We start from the raw sequence: 17,145 nt of genomic DNA, 5'->3' as shown, positions 1-17,145 counted from the left end.
GATATTACTTTATGAAAAATAATTTATGGTGTAACTATTTAAAAAATATTATTTTGTTACTAACGCAATGTTAGTTTGATTACTTACCGAGCGTTAGTTTAGTTACTAACCGAGCGTTTCCTGTGGGCACAAGAACGTTTTGCAAACGTTTTTTAATAATCCCGTAAAAACGTTTTGTAATGGGTTTTTGAACGTCCATATGAAGCGGTAAACGGTCGTTTTTCTAAAAACATTTTATATTGGTTTTTATTAAGTCTAAATAAACGTTTTATCGCTTTTAACGTTGTTCCCAAAAATCTTCTTTTACGTGTAAGTTATTTAAGTAAATAATTTATGTTATACGGAAGAAAAAAACTTTTTTACAAATGAAAACTAAGGTCTAACAGCTTCGATCCGGATAAATAAATAAAATTTTCAACATATTGCACTTTTAACATGTTTTACAAATTAAGCACACAAAAACATAATAAAATAATTTTTAAGTTATTTTATTAGAGCTCTTTTCAAACGCTCGCCAATTAACTTATCGACCAAATCATAATTTGCTGTATCTGACACTAATGTTTCTAAAAAGAAAAATATCATATAAATCTTTCATGCATTGCATGTAAAAAAATGCAACAAAATGTAAATAATAATAAGAAAACAGAAACGTAAAATTTCACAAAGTATATAAAAGTAACAATATAAACGAAATACACACCACATTTATTTAAAAATTACTTATAATTACTCTCCACAATAAAGTGGAGAGTAATTATAAGTTTTAAATGACTTATTTCCATAAGTTTCAGCTTTCTTAAGTAATGTTTTAACACATTTTGACATAATTTTATCCAAAAAACATGATTAGCAGAAGCTGAAAAAGAGCTGAAAAATTCATTGAATAAATTTAGTTTGATCACATATTACTTTATTTAGGAAATTTTTATACATAAATGTAAACAAGAATATAATAACAAATAAAACTTTACTTTATTATTTAAAACTATTTCACTTTCATCAAATCTTGTTATATCATTTATTTTATCATTAAAAAAAAAAAAAGTTTCAAACGCAGCCTTATTTCCAGGACATCCACTGCAGATAAAGAATTTTTGATTTCAGACAAAAACATTCAAAACCTGTTATATTAAAAAAAAAAAAAATTAGAACAGAATAAATATCAATGAAAAACTGTTGTGGAAAACCAAAAATTGAATTATATACCATAACATCTTTTGAAAAATGAAAAGACAACATTTTTAAACATACTTATTCCACTAAAAGGTTTAAAATTTGAAAGCAGTTCATCATAACAATAAACTGCAGCGATGCTTCTCTGGAAGTCTTATTTAACTTGTTAAAAAAATGTTTTGTGTATTATTTATTAACTTGTTAAAAATACATACACACTTTTAAACAAAAATTTAAAATAAAAACAGATGAACTTACATATTAGAAATTTTTGCAGTGTAATATCAGGACTTGCTTCTCTAATGCGCAAACAATTGTGATTTATTGCACTTATCGTTCTAAAATTGGTATTCAAAAACAAATACAAAAGATTGCACTCCAATCTTTTATATAGACTTACATGAAAGTATTTAGTTAAGAATATTAAATATAACACCAGTTTTAAAAAAATTTAAAAAACAACCTCATTCTTGAAGTTTAGAACTTAAAGGGTCTGAATCACTTTATCTCTTTAGTTCTTTAGTCAAGATTTAGGTTTGTCAATATTTATGATTTCTATTCTTTATAAGTTGAAATTAATGTTTTTGTATTTTTTAACTTTACGTACAGTCGCTTTCTTAATTTTTATTATAATCGATGATTGTTACTACTGAATAAAGTCTTTCAGTTAAGCTAAAAAAATCATTGCTCAATATTATGTATACAAAGTAATTTTTACTAGAAGTTCTACTTGTATAATAAATGTAGAGCAATTGCTAGCTGGAGTAAAAATAATCTAGATAGAAATAGCTTTTACATTTATAAAAAGATTTATTTATCAAAGGACTCTAACCTAAACTCAAGTTGTTTTAGATTATGATCATTTCAATGTAACTATACTTGCATCTTTGTTTCTCATAATTGAAAATGGTAGTTTAACTTTTTTTTGGTATATATAAAAAGTAATTTTACATACATAAACAAAAAAGGAATTATAAACAAAATACATACATCCATATATATATATATATATATATATATATATATATATATATATATATATATATATATATATATATATATATATATATATATATATATATATATATATATATATATATATATATATTAGTATATATAAAATCAGTATAACTTACACTTTAAATCGGCTAAAAAACGTTTATTACGTGGTGCGGCGTTATTTTTATAACCAATTCAACAATTAAATTCAATCTTTGTTATTTAGATTCATAATATAGTTTGCAAGTGAATATATTCAAAATAAGAATAGAACTACTCATTTTACGTATGTTTGTTATTTATAACATTTTAATCAGAATAAAATAAAATACTCCTTAAGTTATGACTACAATTCTTTAATTTGTCTTCAAAAACCACACTACGCATTTTTTTTACTTTTTTGCAAAATTTAGAGATTTTATTGCAAAAAATTTTCCTTATGTGCAGTATCAATGATATTCTGAAAAAATCAAACAAGTGATCTTACATCATTAGTAAATACAATCATTAACACTTAAGAAATAAAAAGATTTTTTCAAATTTACCGTAAATGTTAATTTTGTAACATATGTGGCTTTTGCTGATCACGATTCAATATTACCTATCAAAAAAAAAAAAAAATTTAATATTTAAAAAGATTTTGTAGAAGTTTCTTCTATAGTTTATTTAATTAATCTTTTTTTTTGTTCGTGTTTTGTTTCTTCGATAAGGAGGAAAGACTATCAGAAAATCTTTTTTTGGTGGACTTTTGGAGACTGGTGGAGCTTTTTCCAGAAATCCTGAAAGCAAACTCTGTCAACTGATATCAATCTGTTCTGCTTTTCCTCTTCGTTGTTGTAACAATGGGCATATTGCTGAATCATGCTGACGGCTCTTTCCGAATGGTCATTGACAACAATAAAGCTATTGGCATAACTTTCGAAAAATTTTAACGAAAACTGTGTATGCCAGTATTGCGGTGGAAGTGAAAGGCAGTCTTTCATTCTTTTTTCAGTTAAACTACTAAAACTAAATATAAGGTAAGAAAACTCATCTACCAAAGGAGCTAAGCTTGTTGGATCTTTCTCAGTACTAGCATCTCTTTACTGTTGTTTTTCTTTTCTTTGTTTTCATTTTCAAAGTGTTCAGTCTTTGGCATTTTAAATGAAAGAATTGCAGCTGCAATTTTTTGTTTTTCATATGAAGGCAAATCCTTATCCAATAGAGCTAGTGGATTCATGGTTACCAAGTACGAAGCGTGCTTGTAAAGCGAATCAAGCACAGCATCAACTGCTTTTGGATTCCAACAAATATTTTTAAATTGAAGCATCTGATGGATAGCTTTAATATCTAAGTTGGGGGCCTTCGATACATTACTCAATACATTACTAAATACAATACTCAATACATTACTAAATACCACATGGCATAAAAACAGCCCATAAACTCCGCAATAAGCTTGATTTATTTTTTGAGATTGTTTTTTTTTTGAACGAAGTCAAGTTGAGAAAACAAGTTGTATTCTTACATATTAAATTGCTTTACCAAGAAAACGGGCATCATGAATAGCTCCAGTTTTCCTAATTTTAAAAACAGAAGGTGATAGATAGTCATAACTAATTTACCCAGTTCTCTTCTGTCTTCACGTTTATCTTCTCCTGCTATTCCTTTTCTTTCTATATACGCTTTGCAAAGACTCATCGAATTTTCAGCAGCCTTTTTACCTATACTACCAATCACCTCCTTCTAGTTAAACTTGCACAGATCACTTGGGGCATAACTAAAATTAAGATGTTTATGTAGGCTCTAAAATTTTTGAAGCAATAAGTTTTCTGGTCCTTTAGTCAACTCAATTGTTGTACGTTTCCAAAAATGCACCGTTCTTAATTCTGTTATGTGATGCCTGCATGCTAATTTTAAAAGATATTTATTTAAATTGTTAGATATCTTTATAATTGAACCATTTTTGAACCCGGTATTGCTTGCAGTTGTATCAAAACAAAGATCTCTTACTTTTGTTTCAAGTTTATATTCCTTTAGTAGGTTCATAATACTTGTATATTGATCCTCACCAGAAGAGGAAGTTAAAGGAGGAACACCTAGTGGGTGCATCTCAATCTCAATGTTCACAAGAACTGCCAGCCTGTCAATTTTGAACTTTTTACCTGCATTAATTTCTTAAAGAGTTTTTCCATCAAAATGTATAACACATGGATAAGGAAAAGCTTCTATTGCATTTTTGACATCCTCTTTTGCTAAGGTTGACATATTTTTATTTGCTAATTTCATTTTTCAAAAGGCTGTTAACTTAATGCAATGTATACCTGTAATTTCAACACCAGCTTCAGTTAAAATGGTACTTGTCACATTTTTCAAAACATTTGGCGTAACATCACTTAACATAGCCGTTAGGGCAACGTTCCTAGTATACGCATCTATTGGAATTTCTGCAGTTACTGTGCAGTTAGATTGAGATGGTTCTTTTTGATAATAGTTTTAGATCACTATCTTAAATATATAATATATATTAAATTGCTCAAGTTTCTTACAAATTTGAAGTTACCAGTAACTTCTGGTTTAGCTGCTTCAATAATAAACAATTTCTTTTTTTTTTTATCTTAACTTAAATTTGTTTTCAAACTCGCACTTTTCGTTTCCTTTATACATATTTATTGCATGCTTAGTATTTATCATTATCATTAATCTAAATAACCATGAATATATTTGTAAATATTATAAAAGCCTGAAAAATACTTAATATATTATTTAAATATTTGCTATATTTTATATAGTTTTATTTCACTTGTTAAATGATATATTACAAAACATTTTACCTTAATTTGTGTTTCATATTGTTATTTATAAAGTTACACATATTGTAGTTATAAGTTAAGAAAATATTCTTTTGTTTGGTAATGGTACACATACATAAAATGAGTAATTCTGTTCCTACTTTGAATATATTTACTTGCAAACTATATTATGAATCTAAATAACAAAGATTAAATTTAATTGTTGAATACGTTATAAAAACAACGCCGCACCACGTAACAAACGTTTTTTAGCCGATTTAAAATGTAGGGGAGTATGGGTAGGAGTAAGCCACTTTTTTTAAAATCAATTATATCAAGAAAACCAAAAGTGAAAAAAGTATAGCTTAAGGTAGCCTAATGTATTAGGTTTCTAATTGTAATACATGAAATATCAAAATATCTTCAAATTTTTAATAACTTGAACAATAACGCAGATGAGTTTCTGGTTCACTCCTACTTATTCATGGGTAGGAGTGAATCAAGCAAATGGTAGTAGTTAGCCATTATCTTTGTTTACTAGAAAACTAAAATTAGATATTTTCTTTAACTAATTTATCGAAAATTAAGTAAGTAATAAATACTTTATAATTAAACATAACATAATTAAGTAATAATTTAACATAAATAACAATAAATTCTGCCATGAAAAATGATATGTTAAAATGTATATTAGGATATAGGATATTGGCAATAAAAATAATTTTTAGCAAGACTGATATAGTCAAACACAACCTCAAATTTGTAATGGAAATGCTGCCTTTTTCTTGTTCCAGAAAAAGTTGGCCGAGGTAGCAATAATTTAACATCCATTTTAGGGATAGTCGCAATATCTGGTGAATTAGGCAACTTAAAAATATCACCTTTTTTCCGAAGAAAACTAATTGTAACTTCTTATTTTACAGAGTTTATTGATAATACCTTTTTAACATAAAACATTTTTTTTTGCTGTTCCAAATTTAATCTATACAAAGTCTTCTTTATAATATATATCACAAGCACCCAAATCATCTTCTAGGAATATTAAACCTTTCTCATTTGCAATTGTCAAATGTTCCAATACAGAATCGTCTTTTTTAAGTAATTTTTTGTTAATATTCTGTAAATTTGCTTTTAATTTTTTTGTAAGTTTGACTAACTTTTTATTGCAGAGCCTTTTCTCGATCCGATCTCTCTCAGGAGTGTCTGTGGCAATCATAGAGCAACTCTTCTTCCTTTCTTTTCTTTTACCTTTTTTTTCTCCAGATTTAGAAAAACCTCTGAATTGTTTAGGGCTGATAAAAGAATCTGACGATGTAGACAGATCATCCATTGTATCATTGGTAACGTTGGTAACTAGTTTGTTTGTATCTATAGTTAGCGGAGATGGCATTATTATTATATCTATAGTAGTGGAGGTAGTGGGGTCTGCATTTGATGAAACATAATAGTTAAAAAAATTATCAGAAGTAATGCTTACGTGATTTTTCATGCAAGTATTGTTGACATCAAAAGTTCTTTTTGTCACAGAGCTGCACATAAAATCGATATCTGTAAACACGTTCCTGGCATAAGGAAATATACCGGTCTTTTTAGAAGCAGCTACAATGTAAGAAGGTGTTATGGCTTTCAGAAAAGCAAGCCATACAGATGAAGCCACTTGGTAAATTGTAAATTCCAGGATTGTGGAGCATCCATAAATCAATTGCTGCATTATATGCAGTTTTAAATGGCCCTATAACTCCCACATCAAGTGGTTGTAACTTGTGCGTTAAATGAATGAGGCGGTAATGTCAAAATGGTCATTCCATGCTCCTTCGCTTAATTTAACACTGCTATAGATAAGTGCGCTTCGAAATTGTCATATATTAATAATGATGGATTTTCTTTTGTACCAGACGAGAACTTGATAAAGTGATTCATAACATCTAAAAAAAGTTCACCGTTCATCCAGCCTGTTTTACATGCGAGTCCGAGAGATCCAGAAGGAGCTCCTGACAACATATGCTCCTTGAAATGCACTCTTGGAAAAATAATTACTGATGGAAGATATTGTCTAGAAGCACTGATTATTACACAAGTTGTGACAAGGGTTCCTCTTTCAGCACTTGTGACTTTTTAGACACTCTTTACGCCTTTCTTTGCAAGAACCTAAATATTTAGATGTTTTATGTAAGAAATAAATATGTCATGAAAAATATACGTATTATTGAAGATTAACATACCTTTTGTGGGTTCTGCACGGTAATAGTTCCAGTTTCATCAAGGTTTAAAATCCGAGTTCCATTTGCAAATGCTGGTGATCTAGCAAAAAGTTCTTTTAAATTATAAAAAAAATATATTTACATTATGGGCATTAAATGATGTTGCCCTAGAGAGACAACATCCTTCAGGTGTTCTAAGAGACAAATCTGGATGTCGCTTTCTAAAATTATTCATCCAATCAATACCTGCCATTGAGTCTTTGTGCCACCTCCGTGGAATACTAATTTTATTGGTTGCCAATTCAAAATTTTTTTCTAATTTTTACTAATTTTAATGGTTGCCATTTCAAGAGCTATATATCGACATTCTTTAATTGGAATATATTCCTTTAATTCTAATTCCTGCTTGTCTGTAAATACTCTTTTAACGTAGTAATTCGGGTAAGTCTTGTATTTTTATCAAGCAAAAAATTTTTCTAATAACGACGAAGCGTTGGGTAGGGTATTTTGGAAGTTATTGCAGTTTCTCTAATACTTTTTTCTTTTTGGATTAAATGTAATGCATCTTTCATATCTTTACTGGAAGTTTTTGTATTTGAAGTGGTTCTTTTATAGACTTGAGGCATTATAACATAAAGTAAAAATAAATGTAATGTTGCACACGAGTTTTCTAATGATTTACTAAGATATAAAACGTAATTATGTTTTTACGCTGAAATCAAAACTTTTTAACGTGAAGTATTAGTGACCCGCAGTTCAATCCTACCGGTGAAGGAATGGCTTATTCCTCCCCAAGCTGTGCAACTAGATTAAAACATTAAATGTGCAATAAGTACGTGGTTTATGCATGTAAAATACTTTGTTCTAAAAACTGCATTGCTTATTAATAAATTTTCAACTACTATCTAATGTCTCGAAACAGCCGGTATGCTCATTAAAGAAGTTTCAAAAAATACAAAAAAATTTACTTTTGCACAAAAAAGAGTGGATGACAACATTAACGGAGACACCCTTACTAAGAAGCGGTAAAAAAATTGGATTGTGTTAACAACAATTTGTATGTAAGTACTTGGTGAAAATTTTGAGTCTTTTTAATTTCCCGTTTTAACTGTTGGATCAACAACTTTTTTTTCCAAACTTGTGATTTGAGGGCAAGGAAAGAGTCGTTCAATGGTGCTGAAATTTTTTGTGAATAAGTTTAAACATATTTGCTTCAAATCTAGACCGTTTGGTTTTTCAAATTCTAAAAATATTTTTCTCTTAACACCCCTAATATATATATATATATATATATATATATATATATATATATATATATATATATATATATATATATATATATATATATATATATATATATATATATATATCGAATATCTATCAAAAAACGTTGTATATAAAGCCACTTTATCATCACCTAACCCCAGTCTTACGGAAACATCTTACATCGGTATCAGTGAAAACTCATTCAAGCTCAGATTTGCAAACCACCTTAAATCATTTAATGCAACCAGGTATAGAAATGATACAGAACTTTCCAAAGAAATCTGGAAATGCAAAAACGCAGGTAACATGCCTATAATTAAGTGGAACATAATTAAAAGATGCCAATCTTAGTCAATCCAGCTACAAAAAAGTGTAACCTTTGCATCAGTGAAAAATATTTTATTATGAATTTTGATAGTGGTTTACTACTTAATAAAAAAAGTGAATTGGTTTCTGCTTGTAGGCATAGGAAAAAATTTTTACTTTCTAACTTTGATTCCGACGATTGGCAAATATCGGATCACGTATACTTGACGTCAGATGCCGTTGCAACGCTAAATATGTATATTTTATAACGGTTTTTATTTTATATTTGAATAATATGGCTGATGATTGCCGAATGGCATAAAACTTCAAGTTTCATTATAAAGTTGTATTTTCTCTTTTAAAATTTTTTAATAATATTATTTGATCTATTTTTTTCAAAAAGATATTGATCACTCTTAAACAGACAAGAGTTGTATTTCCAGCAATATACAACATTTATCAATAAATATATATATAATATATATATGTTACTGTTACCCGCAGTACCAGGAATTAGCTAAATGCTAATGTTTATAATATAATTTAATATTGCAACTTTGAGTTTCATGTGTTATCACAATCATCAGGCAAGTAGTAAAAGTTTAATTTTACTACTTGCCCGATGATTGTGATTACATATGAAACTCAGAGTTGCAATATTAAATTATATTATAAACATTAGCATTTAGCTAATTCCTGGTACTGCGGGTAACAGTAACATAAATATTATATATCTCTAGTTTATCTATTGAGCACTCTTTCAAGTATACAATATTATACATGATAATATAAAGATATTTTCTTTATTCATATATATACACTTACGTTTATATATATATATATATATATATATATATATATATATATATATATATATATATATATATATATATATATATGTATATATATAATCTTTGAAAGTCATTTTTTTGTTATACGTTAAAATATGGGTAGAATTCAATAAATACGGCTGCGTAGAAACTTTTTAAAAATATATATATATTCTAATAATATATAATTATTTCAATATTTCGCTGATCTATCGTGATCAGCGTCATCAGGTATAATAAATACAATAGTTACAAAGAAATCGTTATAGTAAAAACAAACCGTTAAAAAGATAACACTAAAAAGCTAAAATATAATACAAAAATTTTTTACAAATAACTGACGTCAGCAGATTTTATTAAAAAATGGCCCCCAGGTTTTAGTTGTCACGTTATCACCGTCATCCCGATTGAGAACCACATCACCATTTCTCAACTCCTGTCGAACCCTAGCTTTGCTTATTTCGAGTGACTCTCTGATTTTCCAAGTTCGATGATCTGGGGCTACAGATAATGTTTTGGGATGCAACTAATCAAACTTACCATGGCATGTTTTGGAATGTTCAGTTGCACCCGAACTGGACCATTTTTCTTTAAAGCTGTTTTTCTGGTGTTCAATACATCTCGATATCACCTTCTTTTTAGTTTCACCAATGTATATCGAACCGCATGAACATTTAAGCTGGTATACACCAGGGTTTGTGTTTAGTGGTAGTTTAGTTTTATTGTTGCAAAAAATATTTTTTTTAATTGGGAATTGATGTGAAAATAACCTTTATGTTTTGTTTTCGAAATTCTTTACGAAGTTTTGGACCAACAATTGGTATCCAAGGCAGTTTTATAAAGGGTTGGGTATCTAATGGTTGACATGTGGTGTTTTTTGAACCGTTTTTTAAATAGCCTATAGTAATATTATTTAGAATATTCTTGTCGTGGCCATTTTCAACAAATATGTCTATTAGAAAATCAATTTCTTTTGAAAGTGTTTTCGAGAGCAAATTCTTTTTGCACGACATAAAAATCCTTTGAAAACGCCAATAATAATGTTAGGACTAATGTTCGAGTTAGGTTTAAGTTGAACATTTGTAATAGCTTCTTTTCGATGTATTTGAAATTCATAAGCTCCAGAGCCTGTGTTTGCAATATTAATATCTAGGAATTTGAGTTGTTTGAGGTCGTTTTCAAGTTCCGCTGTGTATTTTATGGCAGGATGTTGTTCATTAAGGATGTTCAGAAACATTTGTTGTTATTTAATTGAAACGAAGCGAGCGTGACAATCATCTACATATCTGTTGTAAGTTTTTGGTTCGGATGTATAAACGATTGCTATGTTAAGGGCCTTTCTTTCTATATTTTGTAAAAACGCTTTCGCCATAACAACCATTAAAGATAAACCTGTAGGACCTGAATTAGGTATTACTCGGATATTGTTTTCATATAAAAAATAAGATATACTTAATGAAAGTTCAATTAATTGGTGAATGTCTGCAAGAGTAAGTTTAGTTCGAGTTTTTTTCAATAATAACCGGAATTGCTTCGTCAATGGGTATGGATGGATATAAATTGACTATATCAAATGAACTTCGTTAGGATCTATTATCCATTGCTTAGCTTCATTTACAAAACTATTAGAATTCATAAGTCTACTTTTATTTTTGTTCAGAGTCGGTTGAATAATTTTAACAAGATAATCAGATGTTCCATAAGGTGGTGTGTTAATTGTTGATACAACGGGGCGCATTGGGTTATATTTTTCTGGTTTGTGAGCTTTAATAATTCCGTAAATCCTTGGTGGGTTACAGTCTGATGGATACATTTTAAAGTATGTATTTGTGTCTAGCTTACCTTCTTTTCTTAATTTGCACAATTGTCTTTCAAATTTAGTAGTCAATGTGGATGTTGGATCATAATCAATAATTTTGCTATTTTTTATTTGTTCTTCTAATTTGAGAGATGCATCATTTTGGTTTAATAATGCGAAACCTGTGCCTTTATCGAGAGGGTATATCTTAATATTAAAATTGCTTTTTAATTTGTTTATGGAAAGACGTTGTTGCTAAGTTATATTATCTTTTAATTTTAATTTTAAGTGAATTTGTTAAAATTTGTGAACAGTTTTGTCGTAGAGTTTCTGCCTTTGTTGGTTTTTTAAGTTTTTCAAGTTGTAAAGCGCAAGTTTCGATATTAGTTATAATATCCATATAAGAAATTTTTTTCTGCACTGGTACAAAATTTGGACCTAAATTGAGTAGCTCAGTTGTTGATTTATCCAGAGTAACATTAGTTAAATTGAGTATAGTAGGTTTAATAACTTGATTGGGAGGATCAAAAGTATTTTTTATAATCGGTGTAATTTGTAATTTATAATATTTTTCTTTCATTTCCGTTTTTTTTTTATTATAATGGTAATTTTTTGATTTGTTGGTTATACTATTAATTAACTCATAATCGTGTAATCTTACTTTTGTCTAAAGAAATATATTTAATTCATTAATTAATTTCTTACTTGAATATAATTTGTGTTTGGCTTCGTTACGAGCATGAATTAGTAGTTTTTTACTGTATTCCTTCATTATGTTTTTTGCTTTTTTAGTATGGATTGGAGTTTTTAATTTAAACGATTTCGGAGTTATGTTATTCGATAAGCATTTTGGAAGAAAAACGAGTTGATTTTTTTCCATGCTTTATATAAGGTTACTTTCTATATATATATATATATATATATATATATATATATATATATATATATATATATATATATATATATATATATATATATATATATATATATATATATATATATATATATATATATATATATATATATATATATATATATATATATATATATATATATATATATATATGTATATATATATATATATATATATATATATATATATATATATATATATATATATATATATATATATATATATATATATATATATATATATATATATATATATATGTTTGTGTGCCACAAAATTTGAAATCAATTTTTGAAAGCTTTTTTCTCAACTAATTTTGCTCAAATTTTGCACACTTAATCATTTTCGATGACAATACAAGGAAATGGAAAAATTTGACCAAAAAAAGTTAATTAAGTTAACAAAAATTTAATTTGTATTTCGCCATACATTTTATTTATTTGATATGAATTGCGTATTACGTCACAAAAATCATTGATTTGCAAATAATTTGCAGTTTCGAAGACATTAAAGCGCAGCGATTCAAAACCTATTGTTTTAAGTTAAAGTAATAAGTCTTAAAGTAATAAGTCTTAAGTTATTAAGTTAAAAACCTATTGTTTTAAGTTATTAAGTTAATAAATCTTAATTTATTAATTTAAAAAAGAAAAATTAACTAAAAACAGTAATTTTTAAATTAAAAAAAAAAAAAAAAACAGTAATTTTTCCTTCTACAAAAGATAACAAAAAAAGAATTTCTAGGCCCAATAGAATTCTGCTTGCATAAAGCATGGATTTGAAAAAAGATTTTTTTTTTGATTTACTAGTTAGTTCGCATTTCGTATCTTCAAATCTTGTAACTTTTTGGTATCATCGTAAATCTTTTTGCCGTAAAAAGTAGTAATATAATCTTTGAAAGTCATTTTCTTGTTATACGTTAAAATATGCCTTTTAATAGATAATATTTCAGAGCTTCTAAAATAAAACTGAAATGCCGGACCACCCTTTTGCTGCAATCTATGTAAAAATGGTATACCCAAGTAAACTCAAGGTTTGTCACTTGTAGAAAATAGGAAAATAACATGAAATTATTATATAAAACCATAAAGATAATTATTATAAAAATAAAAAAAGAATAAATAGCAAAGCAAAAGGTATTATAACTAAGTAATAATCGTGCCGTAGTGGTTAAAGTAAGTGGTCTAAAGCAAAAAATCAAGAGTTCGAAGCGAGCTCCGGGCATACTTTTGCGTTATTGGTAAGAGAAGCAGGTGTGAATGCCCTAGTTAAATGCTCCACCGTGCCCTGTGGCAAGACCGTTAGGTCTTCTTGGGGCACTAAAACAAAAATTCAAAATTTGAAAAATACAAAATACAAAAAAACAAAATAAAAAATACCCTATAGAGGATATATCCGTATAGAGATGGAAAAATGCAATATTAACGAAAATTAAAAAAAAATCATATTTATTTTGAGGGGAGCCAGAGATTTTCAAAACACCAGAGCTCTAAATAATAAAATATAGCTCTGAACAATGGATATAAGCTCGGAATCCTTAACATATCCCGTATATTAAAAAGTTTTAGGGTTTAGCTGAAAACATGGTAATAAAAAATATTTAACAAAATTGGAATATTTTAAAAACATACAAAAAAAAAAAACTGAAAATAGGTTTTGCTCTCAATTAAAACTAAAAAAAGCGAAAAAAAAGATTTATGACATTAAATATTTGTTAAACGCAAGATGCAGTTCATTGAAATTCCTTCTAATGAAGGACTTTCGAAAACTGTACACCAGTATTTTATAAAGAGAAGAATAAAAAATATGTAGAGACTCAGAGTATGAACATTAATAGAATCAAAAGGTGGATAACGGACGGTAAGTAAAAGCAAATTTAGCAAATTCTAACTTTTCAATTTATTGTATTAATGATTTTTATGAGAGGTCAGTAGCGAATAATAATCTAAGAAGAGTTTTGTTTGAGTAACAATTCACAAGGCACTACAAGTCCCAATCTGGTACAGAAGTAAGATTAGATTCGAGACCGGCTGCTTATTCTAATGGGTTGAAAAGAGAAGACTTTTTGTAAAGACAGGATTTTAAATTAAGTTTTCAGGAAAGAGAGCCACTTTAGATATAAGATTTTCATGAAGAACATTTATGGCCTGTAAAAAACGCTATTTACCCCAAATTTTGCAAAAAAAAATTTATCGATGAAATTGAAATAAAAAAAGATTTTGTTACAAAATTTTTAGGAGTGGTTCTCAACAAGAACATTACATGGAAACCACATTTTGATTATACTCAAATTGTGGTTTAAATGATATTTTCAAAAACATCTAAAGTTAACGGAGTGATTAATAATTCCAGATTAAATCTAAACAAAAAAATCTTAACCTAAATTTATTACTCATTTATTCACAGCCATATAAATTATGCAAATATAGCATGGTGAAGCACTGAAAAAACTAATGTGCTAAATGCCTCTACTGCCGTTAAAAGCATGCGATTCGCTTGATTTATTTTGCAGATTGTTTTACTCTTTCCAAACCATTTTTAATGGAGACGAAAATACTTAGTATTTACGAACTCAATATTTAAAACGTTTTATGCTTTATATACATGTGTAAAAACAAGTTAACTTTACCAATCTTTAAAGATCTTTTTTCTCTAAACCCAGTTAACAAATATACACTTGGAAATAACAGTTTTTTTTATAAAAAGTTTGCAGATCAAAGTTCAACAGATTTTGCATCATAGTTCATGAACCACATCTCAGAAATAAAATTGTTAAATCTAATTTTGATATATCTAATACTTTTTTGATATTTTAATTGTAAATCTTTTATTGCATTTTTCTCATTCTTATTGTAAATAGATGTCTGTGTTAACTGTATTTACTTTCAGAGCTGTCCCGAGGAGGGGGCGTAGGGGGGTGTCTAGCCCCCCTACAAATTATTTTAGTTCTTTAATCGGCAAATTAGACACTGGAGTCTGCAAAATTGTCGATCAACGAGAACAAAAATGTCGGCCAACGAGGACTCTTTTTTTTTTTTCAGATAAGTTAGTCGAAAATTTTTTTAAGCTTTAGTCGGCAAAAAACAGATACATCACCTCACCCCCTCACCCCAGCCCCTAAAACCCACCCCTCTCTTCGGGATGGCCCTGTTTACTGTATTTAATTTTTGTATGTATTTATATATTTAATTTATATGATATTTGCGCGTTTATAGGTTCTAACAATAAGATCCTACTTTTAAATTACATATAACATTTGGTATCCTCTTAAAATTTATATTTTTAATTCGAAAAATGATTTATTGCAATTTTTATTCTTGTTTATGTTCTCATGTAAAAAAGTTTTAAACTGGTAAAAGATTCTGATGATAATGACCATTATGATCTTATTTCAGAAGCCTTGTTTATTTGTTTTTGTAAATGATGACAAATGTAAACAAGCCAAAAGATAAAAAAAAAAAAACTCATTTATACTTAAAGCATCTTAAAGCTCAACTTTCTATGGTTAGGACTAAGCGATTGATAATTTATGAAAAAAAATTTACAAAAATTTTGCTTACTAAATTTATGTTATAAAAAATTTACATTTGTTAAAAAAATGGCGAAGACCGGGTGCTGTGTTCAATATATTTGATGAACAATAGGTGTTAGATCCAAAAAATTGCCAACACCGAGAAGTTATATATATTTACCTTACATATGCAAAACTTTATTAAAAATTTTCTCTAATTTATCATAAATACAAAACAAGACATTCAATAAGTAATTACCACATTCCATTTTGAATTGAATATGTATACGTATATATCGATTTGTAAATTGTATATATCGATTTGTAATCTCTTATATTTACGTTATACAATACGTCATTTTTATATTTAATTTATATTACGGTACGTTTAAATAACGATTTTTAGATTTTAAACTTTAAACGATTAAATTATTAACTTTACAACTTTTTTTCAAACTTTTTAACTTTTAAGTTTTTTTATTTCTTTTTAAACTTTTTAGATTCACTCTTTTGTATAATATTATAACTTGTCAAATTAAATATTTCTCTATTTCACGAAGGGGCTTGATGACAAGACATTTTGTCTTCTACTTGCCCAAGTCAGATTGTATTTATATATATTTATTAGATCTAAAGGATAACATTGTAAAATGTGTGTTAATTGACGCCTTTTAAGTCAGATGATTTCAAAATCAAATTCGTTTTAAATGTACATAAAGCTAAAGGCGCCAAACTTTCTATTCCTTTACTTCGATGAGTTTATTTGTTTACATACGTACATAAATTGCCTTCAATGTCTTCCAGTATTGGCTTTACAAAAGTGATTATTACTAAGTACATGATTTCCACGAGTACCAGAAACAGAAAAAGTTATTTTCTACTTTTTAGTCGATTGAATAGAAAGCTATTTTTAAAATGTTTTTTTTATTTTATTTTTTACTTTTTAGTCTTGATAAAATTAAATTATTACACTTATTGATTATGATTAATATTCAATAAAAATTTATTTTGAATTCTGTATATAATAATTAACAAAAATATTTGGAGCATAATTTTTTTTATTATTAATTTAAATGTTGGTTGGGTCTTCTTCTCGGTTGATGTATTTGTTCTTTTTTGGACGCATTTTTATTTGTCTGAAATTTGCAAGTGGAATATATGTAAAATTTTTAATTAAATTTATATTGATACTTAACACTTTTTGATGCCCTCTCGGTTTCCGATATTTTTTTCGGAGTTCCAGATCTAACCAACGGGGAGGTGGGACATCGTAAATCTAAAATACTTATTGAATCAAATGTAACAAATATAGCTATTGTTAGTAGGCAAAAGATTATTTGTAAAATTTCAGGGCTGTACGATCAAAAGAATTGCTTCAAA

The 17,145-nt window shown here is 27.5% G+C and overlaps 1 long non-coding RNA gene across 1 annotated transcript; it reads right to left on the bottom strand.

Annotated features, from left to right (window-relative positions):
* Positions 1-381: 381 nt before the first annotated feature.
* LOC136089229 (uncharacterized) lies at positions 382-2,388 on the bottom strand. The gene is made up of 3 exons (XR_010642874.1): positions 2,313-2,388; positions 1,435-1,514; positions 382-566 (listed from the first exon to the last, which is right to left on the bottom strand). It is a non-coding gene; the product is annotated as an uncharacterized LOC136089229 (long non-coding RNA).
* Positions 2,389-17,145: the final 14,757 nt, after the last annotated feature.

Source organism: Hydra vulgaris, chromosome 13, assembly GCF_038396675.1.
Source record: "Hydra vulgaris chromosome 13, alternate assembly HydraT2T_AEP".
NCBI classification, from domain to species: domain Eukaryota; kingdom Metazoa; phylum Cnidaria; class Hydrozoa; order Anthoathecata; family Hydridae; genus Hydra; species Hydra vulgaris.
This window is presented reverse-complemented; position numbering and strand designations above follow the sequence as displayed.